This window comes from Acartia tonsa, chromosome 10 (assembly GCF_053477335.1).
Source record: "Acartia tonsa isolate MP-2025a chromosome 10, ASM5347733v1, whole genome shotgun sequence".
In the NCBI taxonomy this organism is placed as follows: Eukaryota; Metazoa; Arthropoda; class Copepoda; order Calanoida; family Acartiidae; genus Acartia; species Acartia tonsa.
Genome location: NC_137269.1, coordinates 8,671,324 through 8,692,823, shown reverse-complemented (window position 1 = coordinate 8,692,823; position 21,500 = coordinate 8,671,324).

Genomic DNA, 21,500 nt, shown 5'->3' with positions numbered 1-21,500 from the left:
TTAATAAAACTTAGTAAAAATATGTAGAATGTAAAATGAATTAATCTCTGAAAATTTCAGCCTACTGTCTTGAATAGGAATTGAGAAAATCACGAAAATCGATCTAGCACCCCAAATAACAGACAGATGGGCCAAACAATGTATAGATTAGATGGGCATATGTCATAGAAATCTTTACCAAAAATTGCAGCTGTCTATCTTGTACAGGGACCGAGAAAATCACGTTTCTCCCCATAGCGTTACGGACGGACGGACGGACTGACGAACATACAAAGTGAATTATAGAGTAGCTTCGCAACTAAATATATGAGGAATTGCTTTTAAACTTTATAGACAATCTCAGGGTAAAGGTAGACATTTAACAATTTCTACAAATTAATGGTGGGTCACTCACTCTTTCTGGTGCTAAAGGGATTGAAACAGGGCTCGGCAACAGCTTGTCAGCTGCCCATAATCCTTAGGAAAATCACCTTTTTTAATTGCAAATTCAGCTGGAAGTCTTAACCTAATTAAATAATTGCAATTATACTTTTGAAAAAAAAAACTGAGCACCACAGGTTGAGTCCTAACCCAGAAAGAGAGGAGACATTGGGCTGTTTATTACACTAGTCCTAGTTCCTAAAATTTTATAGTAACGTTTTCGTAATCGTTGGCTCAATAACTAGGGACTTTTTATGAATTTTGATTGGTCGTTTCATTAAGTTTAGTATCCAAACGTTTCAACTACTAATAGAAGGGATAATTTTATGTATCATCATTGGGGCTGTACATAAATTAATGGGCCATTGTCATATTCCTTAAGATCCATGGCACCATCCCTTGTGCCTGAAGAAAAGTTGAGTGTATATGATGGTGATTGTAGAAGCCCTGTTGGGAATGAGAATCAGAAAACTTTTCAAAACAACTTAATTTGTAACATCATGTTCTTTGGTGGGGAAATCGATATATTATTACTGTATGTTGCATCAGATTTAAATAGTTTATAACTATTTTGGGGGAGGGTACCACCACCCTCCCAAGAGAAATCACAAAAAAAAATCTTTTTTTTTACGTATAGAGACTTGAAAGCAACATACATATATAGATAGGTATCGTAGAGACTTAAAAGCAACATAGATAGGTAACATATCATTAAAAAAAACATTTAAAGTGCCACTAGAGGCCTCTAGGGGTGTAACTGCTAGTCATGAAATAAATCTAAAAGGATTAACATTGTAGGACGAACTATCTGGTTATTATTATTATAGAATTGCTAGGCTTCCACCATAATATACATACTTAATTGTTACAGATATCAAATATGGAAAGTTAAAAAGCACTAATGTTTAATTCATAAATCATAGCTATCATTTACGAATGAGCTGAAGAACGTCCTTAATGTAGAAAAGATTTACTTTTAACAATTCTTTCTGGATTAAATTTTCTGTTACTACCAACAATTCAAGTAGCTGGTTTTATTGTTAACAAATACAAATATATTACATTACATTATGAGTCTCTAAAAGATACAAGTTTTTATGTAATATTACATAAAAATTTAAATTAGGCATTGTCTACTAAACTCTAGGACATGGATAGATTTAGATACAAATTAATAATCAATATATAATTACTGGGATATATGTCTACTCTAATAAAATGGTACTTCCATCGGTCTAACATAACGATACTCCCCATTTCCTACCCACCTACAGGATGAATGTGCTGACAAATAAATGGGACTACAGTAGAAAACTAAATTGAGAAAAATTCCCCCTGCCATAATATCCACATAGTCTATATTTATTATTTCAATTTTGTAATATTTTCTAAAATTTGTCTTGCCTTGTCGTACTTAGAAGTGCTGTGTTTTTGAAAATTGATGAAATAATAATGATAATAATGAAATAAAATAGGTCTTAAATCATAATGGTAGCCAAATTTTAATAGGCATGTTAATTCATTTACTGGCTCAAAAACTTGGGGTACTTTTACTGAATCATGAAGGGTTGGCACAAACTAGCACACATTACTAGGAAGTAATTTTGTTTATCATCATTTGGGATGAATATCAGTTTATTGTCAACTGTCTTATTTCTTAATTTAAAATCTCTGGATAACAGTCATTGTTTCTGAGTGAAATATGCTGATTTCATTACCCTACGCTGCCAAGAAAAGAGAATATAACAATCAAATAATTTAACTCTGAAACGTTTTCAGCAGAAAAATAATCTATTTTGGACCATTTTTTTATATAAAGAATGGATACATTAATTTATGTTAATAGCTTCTTCATTGGTTGTTACGCTTTCTCAAAAAAAATGACAAACTGCTAACCAACAATTTTTTGTTTCTTAAATAATATACCTGCTTGTCTGTGGTGGTTTTATGTTATTTTCAATGGTAGATCTTATGAAAAAATTGTTAACTCCCCCCTCACCCCCCAAAAAAACTTAGTAGTGAATCAACTTGGATTTCCTAATGAAGTAAGGTTTCTTGATTCAACCAAAAAATCTCTTAAGCTGTTTTTTTAGAGGAAACTTTATTTACAATACATTTTGTGATTTTTAGGCTATGGACTTCCTTATCCCCCTACTAGATTAAGTTCATAGAAGTTAGGCGTTCAGAGCTATAAACAAATGTAGTATTTCACTCTTAAAATATTTTTCTTTGTTCCATTGTTATATGAATATATTTTTATTCACATCCTAAATGTGCTATGTCTGGAAAAGTAAAGAATATATAATTGTGTCTGCATGAGTGTGCTGTTTACATTTACAATTGCATGTAACAAAAATACAAGTACTACTTACATCATGGATTTTCTAGTCAACAAGCCAGCCTTAATTTCATATCGTATTTATAAAATGTTGAATATTTTCTTAAGAGGCTATGTCAAATAAAAATCTAAGGAATATTCTATCAAATTAAAACCTTGCATAAAGATTACTTTAACGATGAGGTAAAAGATCAATATAAATCCATTAAAAAAATTAGTGACTTTAGTGCTTTCACCCCCATACATTTTTCAATTAATTGAAATTAAAGGGGAGAACTGATAGGGAAGTAAGAGGACAAACAGTGTAAGTCAAAAGAAAAAAACAGCCTTACTCTCAGTTTATTCCAAAAATAAGAGGAGGGGTTGTCTTAGAGGTTCTCTCAGGATGAAAATAACCCCCTTCAAAGTTGAAAAAAAACCTTCCTAGGATCTATTGGATGTCCAGTCAGGCTAGACAACTTGTAACTTTTATGTTAGGATATTAGATAACTATACATTTCATTAAAAGTAAATTCTTTTATAGTTGAAAATTGATAATGATTTTTGATATTTCATTCTTTTCCTTTTTCATTGTGTCTCTAAATCTTTGGATATATGTATGTGTGTAAGTGAAGGAAAATGGGAATTATCCATGTTTGCTGAAATTTAACCAGATATAAACCTCTCTCCACTGGTTTGCAGAGAGTATTGCCAAGGGGGTACGCAATAATGATAACCCCTTAAATTTTTTGACACCTCCCTTTTGGGGGGGGGGGGTGGGGGTTCAGGGGATGTAAGTTGTCTGTACATCCCCCAACATCTTTTTATAGGCCTAATTATAGAAAGTACATAATTACCTAATATATTATCCCTAATTAATTATTATACAAGTTTAGAGTTGGTAACAAACTCTCAATAAAAACAAGTTTACTTTTCAAGTATTGAGAAAGGGGGATAAACATTGAACAGTCCATTACTAATGTAATGGTTGCTGTCAGAAAGTGTGTTATATTGCAGAATTGATGAAGATTGGATACCAATTTTGTGCAGAGGAAATGTGCGAATTTTATTTGACAGATATTTCCCAGTAGCTTACAATTCACACCAGGTTGGGGTTTTCAATAAATGAAGGAGAGAGAGAACAACAATTTTTTTTTTCTGGCTAAAATTCTGTGCTTTTTTCTCAAACAGATGTTAGCTTATTTTTCCTGGCTATATTTAGAAGGATGGTGATATAATTGTTTCAGATAAGCTAGAATATACACAAAAATATTTTTTTTCAAATGAAAGTTTCTTATTTTTAAAAGCAAAGAAATTTTTATTTTACATTAATGAGCATTTGCTTGTCTTTTTTTCAGATCAGATTTGTTATCAAAAATATATCTATTCGAGATTAGCCAAACCGTTTTTGACTAAATTACAGTAAAGTAAGAAATACGATTATCATAATTTTATTTATTTCCCAGAATCCATGTTACTGTACCTGCTTAATTTATGTATATCGAAATATTGTTTAAAATCCATGGTTTCATGGATTGGAAATGGAGGCAAAACTAAAAACTTTGTCTCAACATTTCAAAGAACGTTGGAGCATAAATTACTCTGGTACCCAAAGTTTTACAACCATGTTAGTGTTCAAACTTATGATTTATGATCTACAAAAGAATAATTTTGTTTATCATCATTGGAAAATGGGATGAACATCAACTCGTCCATTGCCTTATTACTTATTATCTTAAGATTCATAACAACATTTTATAAAATTTCGGGTATAGTCACGAAATTTTGGTTATAGTCCCTTTCGTGACAACGCCTCTTAAGAGGCGTTTTGTCTTATTTTCACAGAACCTTATGTAGGTAAGGCTTTGTTAAGTTCAGTGTTTGCCACGCAGGGTTATGCAATTGGTCCCGCAGGATTAAAGCAACCCACACCACAGGGACTAGAAATAGGTGAAAAACAAATGTGAAAATACGATGAAACGCCCCTTCAGAGGGGTTGTAGGGACTAAAACCAAAATTTCTTGTTGGTCACATTCCAATTTATATTTCATTGACATATCCTTTTATCCTTGTAAGCAGGAGACACAGTAATACTTTACCAATACCTGATTGGCTCTTAGGTCATAGACTAAAAATAAAATACAATTTCAAGTTTTATCATTAAATATTTTACCCTTATAAAAAAGGTAACTGGACAAAGTGTCTCAAAATCAGCCATGTGAAGCCATACAAATGAGGGAGATGAGAGGAGAAGTGGGAAAGAAAACCCCTAAAAATAAGATGGATAATCTCTAATTTTGATGACGTCACATGGCTTATTTTTGAAACATTTTGTTCAGTTACTAAAAAAGAGGTACGATTTGTGTGAGTGTTTTTTTTTTAGTTTTTTAGTACTTTCGTTAGATTATGGATCGTTGTGTTTTCTGTAACATAAAAGACTACATACAATTAATTATATTTAATTATTTAATTATATTTCTAGTTTTAAGAAGAAAAGATAAAAACATTGATAAGATATAATTTTGCAAATCCGATTTCTCTTGGGAGTATTAAGGTACCTTTCCCCAAACTAGTAATAAACCTTCTTTGAGCTCTAGGACAAACGCAGGAGATACAAAAGTCAGAGTGTACAAACGCAGGAGTGACAAACGTCGGAGTGTACAAACGTCGGAGTGAACATTTCACCTAACCTTACCTATCTTATAACCATTTTGTAGGTTTTTTGGATAACTAACCCCTGCGGGAGGCTTATTTGTATATTCATAACTTTTAACCTAACATGTACAGAAATATGTAACTTGATATTTTATTTTTAGACACACCAGCGTTTGTCACTACTGCGTTTTTTACAGGAACTCTTCTTGGGACCAGCCATCCTGTTACTTTTTAAACTTTTTAAAGAAAAATATCCTTCTAGAATCTATGTTAAAATTTTCAAAGATCGTATCTCAGACTTTGAAAGAGTTGACTGTCTTTGGCAATATTAAATAGTCAGCTAGGAATATGGTTTTCAGATAAATCAATAATTACTCTATGCTTGTGTGTGTGTGAGTGTGCGTGACTGTGTATGTATGTATGTGTGTGTATGTGTTGTTTCTATCCATGTTTATTTGTGTGTCTCAGTGTTCGTAGACAAATCTGTTTAAAAATTTAGAATGAATTAAAGTAAAGATTTTAAATGTCATTAAAATCAAAACAAACTTTACTGGTTTTACATACCTCCCCCCCCCCCCTCCCCCTACTTATTACTTTTAGGAATATCATCCACAAGGTATGTGGAGATCTCATATTTTTTGGGACCGTTTTTTTTGCCACTATTCCCCCATCCTCCGTAAAATTTATGTAACACACTTCTTGGTAGATTAAATTTGGGGTATAGTCTCTTTCGTGGCAACGCCTATTCACTGGCGTTTCGTCGTATTTTCACAGCAGCTTTTGATAGGTTATTTTAGGGTAAGTTGGGCTAGGTGATTGCACCGCAGTGTTAGGCAATTGGTCTTGCAAGGTTAAAGCCCTAGAAATTGGGGAAAAGCTACCTTGAAAATACGACGAAACGCTATTTAAGAGGCGTTGCCTTAAAAGGGACTATACCCTAAATTTGTGGTAGTCGGAAAAAGGTGTTTATTATCAATGCTTTACTAAATTCTAAAATACACTAAATAACCATTACTTGCATGCATCTAGGAAGTGTATCAAAACTTGAAATTTAAATGGGGTAGAACTTAATTTTTATTGTAACTAAAGGATAAAGGGCAGGAAGTGGATATGTTGGTTGAAAAAAATATTGCTTGTGATATTATTTGCAGGAATCCTGATCCCTTGCCCCTGCATGTAATAAAGAAGACGTCACAAATATTTTATAGATTTCGACTAGCGGCTACACCCCTAGAGGCCTTTAGGGGATTTTAAACTGAAAGGAGATGGGAGGAGTCGATCCTCAACTTTTAATGCCAGTCCATTTGTTATGTTTTTTTGGGGGGGGAGGCGGGTAATTTTTTCTAGAGGTAATTTATCTTTAGTTGGTGATGGTATTCTCCAACAAAATAGTTATAAACCTTCCCTGGGCCTATGAGAAGCTTCACTGTAGAGCAAAACTTTATCGGAGGTTAGTGATATCTTAAGCTGCAGACAGACATGCACAAATAGACATTCTTCTCCTTTTATTTACTAAGAATAATTATTGTTATATTATAAACTACTAACGGTTACGCTCCTTGAAGCATTTAGGGGCCTTTGAGGAGGAGGGAGTTAAATTTATAACAATTTTTATTATTTTATGTTTAAAAAAGAAAAGTAAAAAAAATTGGGTGGGAATTTTTTTTTATTTTGGGGTTGGTGACCCATTTGAGGAGGAGGATTTTTTTCTAGGGCGATTTCTCTTGAAAGGGTGGCGGTACTCTCCCCAAAAATAGTTATTAACCTTCCCAGGACCTATGAGAAGCTACCCTGTAAAAGAGAACCTGATCGGTTCAGTGCTTAGCGACATCCTTAGGTACAAACATACAAACACACAAACTCACAGACAAACAGACAGACATCCTGTTACTTTATTATAAGGATATAACCTAAACAAGCAAACTTTAATGTAACGTATATATAAAAATGTATCATAGACTTTGATATGATATATTATTCAAACAAGGATGACAACATCCATAACAGCGAAGCTCTGAAACGGTAGTACAAAAGGGCACTTGTATAGTGTCAGAACTGAATAATCAGAATGTAAATGTATGAGAGTCGAAGCAAAATTGTCAGTAAATTTGTTGAAAAACTACTTGATACAGAATAATGTTTATGGATTGGACATGGACATACTTACATTTTCAGAACTTGATTATAGAGTTGCTTCGCCAATAACAGTTTACTTTGTTGTCCCAGGAATCAGTATACAAAAAAATCAGATAAATCGAATAAATGCGTAGATCACATAAAAAGTTTGTAGGACTAAACTAACGAAAAAAGCTCTCCGTTCCGGACGGACGGACTGACCATAATTATAGAATGGCTTGGCTTTTAACAATGATGATGATGTCATTGGTAGAAATTAGGATGTATTATTACTTTCACTTGTCTAGTACAGCAGACATAAAGACAGTTTCTTTCATATCATATATTGACTAAAAAAGTCCTTTTTGACATAAAAAGAGCTATTTTTTCTGCTTATTTTATGTTAGGTTAGCTATAAGGTCAAAAGAGCCCCATTGGATTTTTTTTCTATATTCCATTGCATTTTCAATAATCAACTTTATTAAATATATTTTCTGACAGAAACGTTTTAGATTTGAAAAGCTTTGCTTGCAAAGAGAATGAAAAAGTTGAAGCCGAAAGAAATGTCTTTTCACAAAGGTGGATAAAAAGCGGTGATGTATTGACTACACCAGGCCAGGGATATAGGGACACCTGAAGGTGGATAAAAAGGCAGTGATGTATTGACTACACCAGGCCAGGGATATAGGGACAGCTGAAGGTGGATAAAAAGTCAGTGATGTATTGACTACACCAGGCCAGGGATATAGGGATAGCTGGAGGTGGATAAAAAGCGGTGATGTATTGACTACACCAGGCCAGAGATACAAGATACATACATCATCATCATCATCATCGCCATTTATCTCTTCTTTCCAAAGCATAGGCCACGCACAATGGTTCTCCATTTATCTTTGTATTGGGCCTCAGTAGAGGCTTCACTGAAAGATGAAAAATTCTCATCTCTCAGTTCCTCCAGAAATTCCCTCCTCCAGGTTGTTCAGGATACATACAACTATTGTTAGAATTGTCTTATCGATTTCAAATTATGCATGTTTTTTGAGAACAAAGATTTATTTATCTTATTCATTCGATTTTTGAGAATACGGATTTCTAGTACAACAAGGTAAAATATTTCAAGCGAATCATCTTTATAAATTATAAAAATATAAGTATGAATCCTTTATCATGTACTTTTATACAATTTTTAAGGAATTTGATTAGACTTAAAAACTAGTATTTACTTATTAAATTCTAATACTATTCGTTTTTACTAACGACTAATTTTAGAGCTTTGCTTGTATGGATATTGTCATCCTTGACATTGACGTAAATAGACCATATATTTTGGTTAACATCCTATAGACAATCAACTTTTTATTGCACGCCCTATATCTGGTTCCAGGACAAACGTCTGAGCGAACAAACGCAGGAGTGTTAAAATATCAATTTAATTAAGAATTTCTGTACAGATTTGGTTAGGTTAAGATATGAATGTACACTTAAGCCCCCCGCTCGGGTAAGGCATTTAAGAAACCTATAAGATGGTCTAAAATAGGCTAGGTAAGGTTAAGTGTCCACTCCAACGTTTGGGACTCCTGCGTTTGTCCTAGGACCCCTATAACTTACTATGGGCAAACGTATTCCCTACTTCATCATTAGTGTCGATTTTTTTAACCTATCAATATGTTCCTGAACTTTCAGAATCTATCTAAGACATATATATATTATACAAGTAACAAAACTGCAGGACAAAGTTTTAAAAGCTACATAAGCAAAGAACAATTTTAGGTTTAGATGACAACATCTATAAAAGCGAAGCTCTGAAAGTGTAGTACAAACGAACATTAACACTTGTATATGCTGAATATTAATGCATATGAATATACAAAATTATAAGTAAATTTGATGCAAGACTGATTAAATACATGTTACTGTTTAAGGACATACTGACGTTTTTAGGACTTGAATATAGAGATGCTTTGCTTATAACACTATACTTTGTTGTAATAGGAATCAGAAAAAAAATCAGCTTGTTTTAAATGGACGTACGGACTTTCTGGTAACGATTATAGAGTTGCTGCGCTTTCTAAGTCGTACCTAACTGTTATAGGAATCAGCATGCAAAGTTTGAAATCGATAGGACAATTCTAACCTGTTTAAATTAACGAAAAGAGCTAACTGTAACGAACGGACGGACAGACGTGACTTATTATAGAAAAGCTTCGCTTTTATTAAACACAGGGGATGTTCAATGCGCAAACAGTTACAAAAATACACCAATTATTTACAACGAGAAATATGGACAATTTAATCGACAAAGTAACAGGATGTCTCTCTTTCTCTTTGTCTGTACCGAAGGATCTCGCTATCCGTTGAACTGATCTGATTCTACTCTTCAGGGAATATACCTATTGGTCCTGTGGTGGTTTTAGGCTGTTTTCTTGGGGGGTGGAAACCCCCAACCCCCCCAAAAATGAAAATTGTTTTTATGCAGTTATTTTAAAATAAGTGGCAGCATCAAAAATACTTAATTTTTTTTTAAATTACCTCTTGGGCAAAGCCCCTAGATGCTAGGGGTGACACAGCTAGTATAATATACAAAGTAAATGAACAAAAATAATATTATGTTATTGTTTAAAAAGCTACCTATCTTTTTTATTTAGGGCGTTTGTCTGTCTGCTAACTATTTTGTTTCTTTGTAATAAACTAGCGGCTGCGCCCCTTAAATCTAGGGGCTCTACATTTGAAGGGATATATCAGGGCAGAAAAATAGCCTAAAACTATTCTCAGTATTATTTGAAAATATTTAGATTAGCCTAAAACCATTATAAGAATTATAAGAATCTTCACTGAAATAGAGAACCGTACCGGTTGAGTGGTTAGCGAGGCCTCTAATGGCACTTTAAATGTTTGATTTTTTATTCCCAATCGAGAATAGTAAAAAAGATAGGTTTTTTGTGATTTATCTAGGGAGGGTGGTGGTACCCTCCCCAAAAATAGTTATAAACCTTCCCGGAATCTATGCAAAGCTACCCTGTCAATTAGAACCCGATCGGTTCAGCTGTTAGCGAGATCATTCGGTACAAACAGACAAACATACATACACACATCCTTTTACTATATTATAAGGATGTAAATTTGCTTGTTACATTGAAAACTAAAACAAGACCTAGATATAAAGGCTAGTAGAACAGATACAAATAAAAATATATGGACCAAATTTTACTATCTTTCTTTTATGGCTTGTATTGCATTGGTTTTGTGAGTGTGTGTTGTATTAGACAAAAGTTTGACAAAATAAGTTGTAATATCTATAATACAAAGTAGCTTGATGTCTGTCCGTATGTCCGTCCGTCCGTATGTCTGTCCCTTAAGATCTCGGTAACCAAAAAAAAACACCCAAAAAAAACAACTTCATTTTTCTTCTGATGCACAAAGCCGCTAGTCCTTATAATAAAGTAACAGGATGTCTGTTTGTTTGTACCGAAGGATCTTTTTAACTGCTGAACCGATCGGATTCTCCTTAACAGGGTAGCTTCTCATAGGTCCCGGGAAGGTTTATAACTATTTTGGGGGAAGGTATTATCACCCTCCCAAGAGAAATGACCCCTAGAAAAAAATTATCCCCCAAAAAGATTTTTTTTAATCTAAATTTTTATGGGTTTTCAGAAGCAACTCATTCTCCTCAAGTGCCCCCTAGAGGCCTCAAGGGGGCAAAGCCGATAGTATATATATCAGCGCAATACATGTCTATGACGTTGTCAAAATAACTTTGACTAGTGTTACCAAGATTTTCTTGTGTAAGAATTTGTATCTTCTTTTATTTTAGTCGAGCAACCACTCTGCATCTTACTTTGTCTGTCAGAGAAAATTTTAAAATCCGAGACATAATAAAAAGCTTTAATAGTTATTTATTGCAACGTATTATAAACAGCTTTCCGCGGATATAAAAATAAAAAATAATAAAAATAAAACAAGTTTTATATTCGTAGAAAACTGGATATAATACGATGGTAGACATAGTTTTTTCGTATGGATAAGAACCGGTTCTAATCCAGCTGATATTGATCGGTTATTAACGCCAAAGCAAGGATTAACTATTGCAAACAAATTGTTTAGCTATGCTACTAACGGATGATGCCAAACTTATTTCATCCTTAATTAACACGCTAAAATAACAGTACATATTGTTATATGTTAGCCTATCCTTTGCTGTTATATGCTATTAATTTCTGACTTTGGAAATCCTGTCTTGTTTACTACTTTATACCCAGGAATATTGGGATTTGTCAATGCAAAAAAAATCCGTGAAATACAACGTTACCTGTCCGCCTGAACGTTTGTATGTCCGTCTAAAACTTAAAATTTCCCTAATTTTTTAAACCGATTGGATTTATTATTTTATCTATAATACAAAGTAGAACGATGTCTGTCTGTTTGTTTGTTTGTACCGAAGGAACTCAATAACTGCTGAACCGATCGGGTTCTCCTTAATAGGGTAGTGTATCATAGGTCCTGGGAAGGTTTATAACTATTTTAGGGAAACGTAAATTTAAAAAAAGGGCTTTAAGATTCAACTCCCCCATCCTAACGTGAACCTAGAGACCTCTAAAGGCGAAGCCGCTAGTATTCCTACATAGAAGCAAGCAGTTGATGAGTTAAGTTTTAAAGGAGATAGGTGAAAAAAAAACAATCGTTAGATAACATTAAAGAAATGCTACCTAAACCTCTAGAGAAAAGGTCAACCAACCCTTTGATTGCACAACTTTTGACATTATGTCCTATCTGTGTATTGTAATAAGTTGTAATTGGATTTTGGCCAAGATATTTCACCTGCGCTTAGTATTCAAATCATGCACCAGTTTTGTTATTCCCGAGGAGCCGAAGGCTAACAAAACTGGTAATAATTTTATGGTTTTTATTTTAATGTTTTTTTATGGATATAATACGATGATTATATAGTTTTTTTGTATGGATGAGAACCGATTATAATCCAGTGGATATTAATCGGTTTTGGAGAAATTCTGGAAAATGTCTTATCATTTAAAAATTTTTTAGAGATATCCCTTTGACTTTTAATACTGACTTTTAACATCTAGTACGAAAAGATTTCCTACATTTGTAAATAGCTTCTTATTATAACAAAAACAAGTAAAAGTAGCAATATAAAAAGGCCAGCTTTAATTAATGGCCATGTCAGGGAGATAAAGGATAATGCCTGTTTTAGTAACTCTCAACCCTTTTTCCACTCAAAAGAAAGTGTCCTAACTTTTGTGATTTTTTAAAAATAGCTAGTCAGTGTTTTAATAAGTAGTAGATGTAAAATGATCCATAGAATTTAGATATGCAATTGTTTTTTTTTTGTAGACCTCTTATTTTTGAAGTAATTCAAGTTTGTTTGTTTTTTAATTATGTTGTTTTTAAGGTACTAAAATGCAACAAAAAAAGAAGAAAATTGCCATTATAAACCAAAATGGTAAGATCTTTAATTTGAAACCTTACTTTTTGAATTCTGTTGAGTAATTATTGAAAAAAATCTATCTTGTTAAACCCTGTTTAATCAAAACTTTGAACTTTCACATCACGAATTGGTTAAAAAATAATAAAAGTTACCACAAAGCAAAGGCAATATTTGTGTATAAAATAAGTAAGTGAAATAGTTTAAGGTTATTTAATAGCCTTCAGCGCCCTCCGTGTGTGTTTTAAAAGATCTCGTAAAGGTTATACAAATTTTAAGGAACTTTCAGGTTGCATTAGTGAGGTTTTTTTTGTTTATAGTGATTTCAGTTTTGCATATACCCAAATTTGTTTCTTTTATGCAAACTTAGTATTTGTTTTATGATGGTTTTAGGATATATTTTAAGTGGAAATAATACTACTAGATACTGGGACGGCAGCTACTAAACTTTAAAAGGAATCATTATTATGAAACAAATGTCTAGTAGTATAATATTTATCTAGAGTTGGTAGAATAAAATAATCATTTCCAAAAAGAATACCATTTGTCTATGTTCAAACAAGCCTTACAATGTGACAGTAGTTGAATGATTGTGTGTATGTTTATGATACATATGTAAGTTTTAATTTTATGAATGAAGTTTATCTAGCGCAAATTCGATTTAAATTTTTATTAAAACTAAACAATAATTAAAACCTTCGGGTATAGTCTCTTTTGTGACAAAGCCTCTTAAGAGGCGTTTCGTCGTATTTTCAAAGAAGATTTTCTACTATTTCTAACCCCTGGAGTGCAATCACCTACCCTAACCTAACATAAAATGAAATAAAAAGGATTCTGTAAAAATACAATAAACACCCCTTAAGAGGCGTTGTCACGAAAGGGACTAAACCTAAAACTTCTAGTATATTTTAATATGAGAAGAAAATGTTTTGGTTATCCTGTAAATTATGCCAAGATATTTATGCTTTTCTACCTTTGTTTGAAAGCATTCATCCTTGATTCAAAGGAAACTTAAAATGTTTATAATACAATATTTATGATAAAAAATGCTTTCAATCTGAAAAATTATTCCGTTTTGTATTTTAACATTATGACCAAATTTAACATCACTAAAACAGGGTGTCATTATTTTCTAGGGGCTATTTTTCTTGGAAGGTTTTTGTTTATTATCCTAAATTAGTTATCAACCTTCCCAGTAGTTACATTAAAATGGAAAATCAGCGGTTAAAGAGATCCTTTGGTACACACAGACTGACGAACACCCTGTCACTTTTATGTAACCAAACAACACTATAACTTTGTGTGAAACTTTGGTTCTAAAACATGAGTGTCCCTTTTTATGTCCTTACTTTTTTGTCTGGAAGTATTTTTATGTAAAATGATATTCTTTGTTTACATAAATATCTCATTGAATTGGCCATTAGTTTGCCTCCACCCTACCCCATGTGCCAAATGGACAAATTTACTAAATACAATTATTTGCAGAGAGATACTGAGGAGACAATGGACTTATACTTCTGTTCTGCCATTCATAAGCTTAAATTCTTTGGAGGTGGGTTTTAAAATAGTTTCCTTATGTCTAAAAGAGAAGTAATGATGCGACAATAAACAGTTTTACGGCATATTCGCATTTGAAGTGGCCAAGTTAGAATAAAAATAAATGCAAATAAGTACATTTTTCTTTAAAATGCATTTATCTTATTCTAACTTGGCCACTTCAAATGCGAAAATGCCGTGAAACTTTTTATTGTCGCAGCATTACTTCTCTTATAGACGTAAAGAAACTATTTTAAAACCCACCTCGAGGGTTGAATTCTAATTGGTCTGTAGAAAGTAAAAGTTTCCAAACATTTTTACCTACAATTTATATCTACATAATGTACAATTTACATTCATTATTTTGTAGATTTATTTGCCTCCATTACTCTATCCCTCTATTCCCGACAATTTGGGAATATAATAGAGAACTATTATTAGATTGTTAACAAATGAATATGAGTGTGTAGGTACATATCTAGTAGTATAGATGTATATACAGACAACTACCTCCATTCCCTTTCAAAGACCTCTTTCGTCTGCTTCTAAATTATTTTCTGCTACTTGGTTGTGTTAATATAAGCGACACTGTTGGTTGATTTTCAATGACCCAACAGAAATGATGCACAAGGTTGATGCGATGTGGAGTTACAGCTATTTAACCCTTTCTCTCTCTAGTGTTTTACTCTAATGATTGCTTAATGATTTCATTATTTACCATCCATTAGGACAAACGAACATTAACACTTGTAGAGTGTCAGAACTGAATAATCAGCATATAAATGTATAAAAGTCGAATCAAAATTTTAAGTAAATTTGTTAAAAACTGCTTAAATACAGGATATTGTTAATGGGCATACTTACATTTTTAGGACTTGATTATAGAGATGCTTCGCTTATAACATTGTACTTTGTTCTCCCAGGAATCAGTGTTCCAAAAATCAGATCAATCAGATAATTTTGTAACATAAAAATTTGTTGTTAACAATTTTAAGAATTAACATGTTTATAATTAACGTACGGACATTCCAGTAATGATTATAGAGTTGCTACACTTTGGAAGTTTACCTAACTAGTACAGGAATCACCATACAAAATTTAGAATCGATAGGAAAATTCGAACCTGTTTAAAATAACGTAATGGCTAAGTGTTCGTGACGTACGGGCGGACGGACCAACCATAAAAGAAAAAGCATAGCTACACTTCTACTGTCACCAGTAAGTCCGTACATGCATATACAATATTTGAATTTATAGTACAACATTTATCTAACTATTTTTTGTTCTTTTAAGAATATTTTTCCTTTTTTTTAGATTGTGCTTTCTTGAAACAGATGTTTGATATTGGAGTATTGAGTTATGGTTACAGGGATCTATAAATACAGGATGAAGAATATTTCATCAAACAAAAACATAGATTTCCAGAGAGAAGGGACATTGGGCTGTTAATTACACTAGTCCCCAAAGTTTTTAAATTTTTTGTTAACATCTTTGGGGACTTTTATTGAATTTTGATTAGATGGTTTATTAAGTTGAGTTTCCAAACGTTTCGACCACTCATTGTAATCTACAGAAAGGGTAATTTGTGAATCATCATTGGGGATGCACATCAATTTATCGGCTATTGTATTATTTCTTATCCCTGGCATTAAGAAGGGTTACATCAAATGAAGAAAAAATGTAAAATGTTTTCTTTTTAGATTGGAAACCAATAACTATACATACATTGATTTTGTTGTAAATATTCTTGTAAAGACAAAGCTGCCTGCCCAAACCCTCCCTCCCCCCTTCCAACCCGAGTATTAGGTAAACCCAACTGTCAATAAATTTAGCTTTCACACGGCCTTTGTCTGGAAGTCCCAACTATCTCTATACATTGCTTCTGTTTCATGGAGATTGCATAAGTAGGTAAAGTTTTTAAAGTATCCATCAATTAATGGCCATTTTTATCAGTTGCTTTGCTAAGGTCACGGAAATTCAGCCTTAAATAAATCATATATAAAGAGGTTTTTTGAAAGACTTCATAAAAAAAAAAGCAAAGTTGTTCAAAATTTTAAATAAATAATCTTTGCTTTTCTTGTCATGATTATACGGCAACTCCTAGGGGGTTAAAATTGAACCTGAAATTTCCAAATCTAATTTTCTCAAAAAGATCCCGCTAAGTATTTTGGTTTTACCTAGAATCATTATGGTTTTATGTCTAATTTCACCATATATAGGTCCCAGAGCCTAGCTCGGAACTTACTTTTGTCTTGATTCAATTGTAGCCTGGCGTGAGCTAACTACGACAGATTGCCTATACATTACCAGGTAAAAAGATACGGTCACATCGCATTGGATCTTAAAGATTTACCAGACATATTTTTTTAAACTTATTCCTAGCTTGTTTTGCTGATTTGACTATATAACAGACAGACAGACAGGCCAATACTTTATACTGCATTGCTTTATTGTTTAAGAAATATGCATTGACATTTTTAGATTATTGATTTATGTCAAATTTATAAAAAGAACTGCTTTGCCATTTTCAAATTTTGCATTTGATTTATCTATTTGTGGATGGGGGAGGAATATTAGGAAATATTATTCTCGTATTTATTTGAAACCGATTAATATCCGGTAGATTAGAACCGGTTCTCATCCATACAAAAAAATTATGTCTAGCATCGTATTATATCCAGTTTTCTACGAATATAAAATTGTACAATAACAAGATTGAAACTAGTTTTTCAGTCCATGCCATTGGAATCTCGGGGCTAAAAAAACTAATTTTAATCTTTTTATATCCTCGGAAAGGTGTTTACAATACGATGCGAGAAATAACTATTATGAGAATGAAAGTAGGGGTTTATCTGTTCCATTATAAGACTACGGGCAAACATGTCCGGAGGGGGGGGGGGTTAAAGATGTATTTACCTTTTTTAAACCTTTTTCAAGCTTTGACGTCCAAGCTTTTCGTTTTGATGAGAAAATGTAGGTGTTTCAATAAACCTACCGAAAAGTCTTTCACGGTGTAGATGCTCTGTTTATGCTAATAAACATAACAAAAACTTTGACAAAGACAGACACACAAACTGAGCTGTAGACTCGTAGAGTACTTTTTCTATCAAAATGGTATTCATATTATACATATACATTATATCTATAATACAAAGTAGAACGATGTTTGTCTGTCTGTCTGTCTGTCCGTCTGTCTGTCTGTCTGTCCGTCCGTCTGTCTGTCTGTCTGTCTGTCTGTCTGTCTGTCCGTCCGTCCCTTAAGATCTCGGTAACCACTGAACCGATCGGATTCTACTCTTCAGGGAATATACCTACTGGTCCTGTAGTGGTTTTAGGCTATTTTCTTTGGGGGTGACACCCCCAACCCTCCCAAAAACAAAAAATCCCCCCCCATTTTTTTTTGTAGGGGATTTCCTTGGTCCTTTTACGTATTTCGCCCAATTTTTTTATCACCTCTTGGGGCAAAGACCGTAGAGGCTAGGGGCAAAGCCGCTAGTTATAATATAAATTTGTAAGGTTTTTCTGTCTATAGCTAAAGTTATCAGAAATAACATGTTTGATTAAGTTGTGCTTTTCTGGAAACCTTTAATCTTATAGGGAGGTTTTAAGCTATCCTCTAACACTTCCCCTAGCCCCCTTGAGTCTCTAGCTGTAGTTTATCAGCTGGCTAGTTTACTGTAAATATTAAAAATTTTAATTGGAATGAAACTTTTTATTCTAATTCAAGGTTTTAATTTTCAGAATAGATGTCTCTGCATGGATTTTGTTTATTTTGAATGTAGTATACACAAGCACAAACTTGAAACCTATATATTCCATTACAAGGTCCTACCCCAAACGTAAGAGTCCCAAACGTCAGAGTGGACAAACGCAAGAGTCCCAAACGCAAGAGTCCCAAACGTCAGAGTGGGACAAACGTCAGAGTGGGACAAACGTCAGAGTGGACATTGCTTAAGTAAAACATCAGAGTCTATGCTATTTTAATTATATGACAAAAAATAGACAGTTAGGCCCCCTAGCCTGCCTAGCCGCGGGCGCTCGGCCCCCTAGCCTATAACCTAACCTAACCTAATCATAACAAAAACCAAATTGTGTCATAAATGATCGATGTGACGTCATAAAAATGAAGGAGATGAGAGCGGAAGTGGGTAAGAAAACCCTTATAAAAGAAATGGATTATTCCTCATTTTCATGACGTCACATGGATAATTTTTTACACAATTTGGTCTTTGTCATTTATGAGGAGTAACATTTTTATGCCAATTTGATTCGTGTCTATGAAAAAATATTTATGAAAGGGATCACAACAAAAAAAGCCTAGAATAGAACCTTCTAACTGATCTAAAAACAAGGATGACAACATCAATAAAAGCAAAGCTCTGGAACGGTAGGACAAACGAACATTAACACTTATAGAATCTCAGAACTGAATAATCAGAATATTGTAATAAAATCGAAACTAAATTGTGAGTAAATTTGTTGGAAAACTGCTTAAATACAGGATGTTTTAGGACATACTTACATTTTTAGGACTTGATTATTAAGATGGTTTGCTTATAACGTTGAACTTTCCTGTACTAATAATCAGTATTCATAAATGAATCGAATAAATTTATCATATAAAAATTTGTTGTTAAAATGTTAAAACTCTACATTTTTTTAATGGGCGTACGAACAGTCTGGTAACGATTATAGAGTTGCTACGCTTTCTAAATCATACCTAAGTGCTACAGGAACCACCATGCAAAGATGTGTTAAATCGGTTCAGAGTTTATCGAGGTCTTAAGGTACAAACAGTTATACACAGACAGATAGACATCATCTTACTTTAAATAAAGATTGGCCTTTCCCCGTAGTTAAACAAATTTAAACAAAGAGAGAGAGAGAGAGAGAGAGAGAGAGAGAGAGAGAGAGAGAGAGAGAGAGAGAAAGAAAGAGAGAGAGAATTGCAAAAAGAGAGATAGAGAGAATGACAAATAGATAGAGATATAGAGAAAGAAAAAGAGAGAGAGAAAGAGAAAGAAACAAAAAAGAGAGAGAGAGAGATAGAGAGAGAAAGAGAAAGAGACATAGAGGGAGATAGAGATAAATAAAGATAGTTAAACAAATTCAAACAAAGAGAAAGAGAGAAATAGAGAGAAAGAGAGAGAGAGAGATAGAGAGAGAGAGAAAGAGAAAGAGAGAGAAAAAAGAAAGAGAGAGAGAGAGAGAAAGAGAGAGAGATAGAGAGAGAAAGGGAGAGCAAGAGAGAAAGAGAGAAAGAGAGAGAGAGAGAGAGAGAGAGAGAGAAAGAGAGAGAAAGAGAGAGAAAGAGAATGACAAATAGAGATATAGAGAGAATGACAAATAGATAGAGAGAAAGAGTGATAAAGAGAGAGGGAGAGAGAGAGAGAGAGGGAGAGAGAGAAAAAAAAGAGAGAGAAAGAGACATAGAGGGAGATAGAGATAAATAAAGATAGTAAAGATACGAAGACAAGATTGATAAATAGATAGGTGGAAACTTACAACTGCAAAAAAATGTCTTAAGTTTCGCTAACTGATTTGTAAATTTATAAGATACGCATTGTTGCACTGCACACCCTTTAGTCGTTCTCATATCTAACTTCTAATCCCTACGCTATATACATATATAACCCAACCTAACCTGAACTAAAGAAATAAACAAACAAAAAAACGAAAACTACCCGCTTATCTTCAATTTATTCTAAAAAAATTAGGGGGAGGGGAGTTTTGTGCTTGACAAGAAACCTTAAGGGAAAGTGCTTGAGAGAGATTTTAAAAATCTTCATCCAGAAATAATAAGTATGGTTTTTTTAGGAGGGGGGGGGGGGGGGAGACTGTTAATTTATTTTTTTTAAAGCAATTTTTTACAGTTTATTTAGTAAAATAATTTATAGAGAGAGGGGGTTGAACTTAAGAAGATGTAAACTTTTCCTCATAATAAATTATACCAAATAAATTGAGGTAGAACTTTGTTTTGAAAGATTATTGATTTAATATATTGTATATACACAGTGCAGTGGACCGAAAAAAAACTGCGTTTTCCGGTTTTAAGAAACAACCAAAATAAATATGAAAAAAAATTATATGTAAAATGCGCCGTTGTTTTCAGAGATATAAAAAATACCTTTTCTAAGTTAAATATATATTTTTATTTTATATATAAAAATTTTGTACAGAGAATATGAACATATAATTAGTTTTTTCATACTCCTAATAGTTGTCTCCCAAAATCAGAAAATGCAGTTTATTTTGGTACACCCTGTATATTTGCTCATAAACTTCAAAATATAATCATTTCAAGATAATATTTTACATGAGGGAGAAGGCAGGGAAAAGGGCTTGAAATGGAACTTCACCCAAAATTTTGTAATGTTTGGGGAAGGTGGGATTAGGAGCATAGACTTACAAAGGTGGGTGAGGAGGGGTAAAAGGGTGTTTACTCCACTAAAACTTTGAAACCCCTTCTTATTTTATCCCCCATAAAATATATATAAAAGAATACATTAGATTATCCCCTCATACCTCTTAGCTCTCCACCCCCATTCAAAAGAAAATGCTTGGACGTCCCAATGCGATCTAATCTTGGATAAAACTGCGAAGTAACAAAACAAATTATTTTAGAAAAGTTTTGCTTTTTGAGACTTATCTTCTTAGTTTTCCTTATATTTATACTAACAAGCATGACAACAACCATAAAAGCGAAGCTCTAAATTTAACAAACAAAATATGAACACTTGTAGAGTGTCAAAACTGAATAAGCAGAATATTAACTTTAAAAAACAACTAAATAGTTTAAAAAATTGTTGCAAAACTGTCTAAAAATAGTATTCTGTTTAAGGATATACTTACAATTTTCTGACTTGATTATATAGAAGCTTCGTTTGTACCTTGTTGTCCTTGGAATTATTGTTAAAAAAATCTGATGAATAGAATAATTATATCTAACAAAAGTGCAACCGACGTAAACAAAACTTGAAAATTTTTGCCATCAAAAAATATTTTAAACATATATGT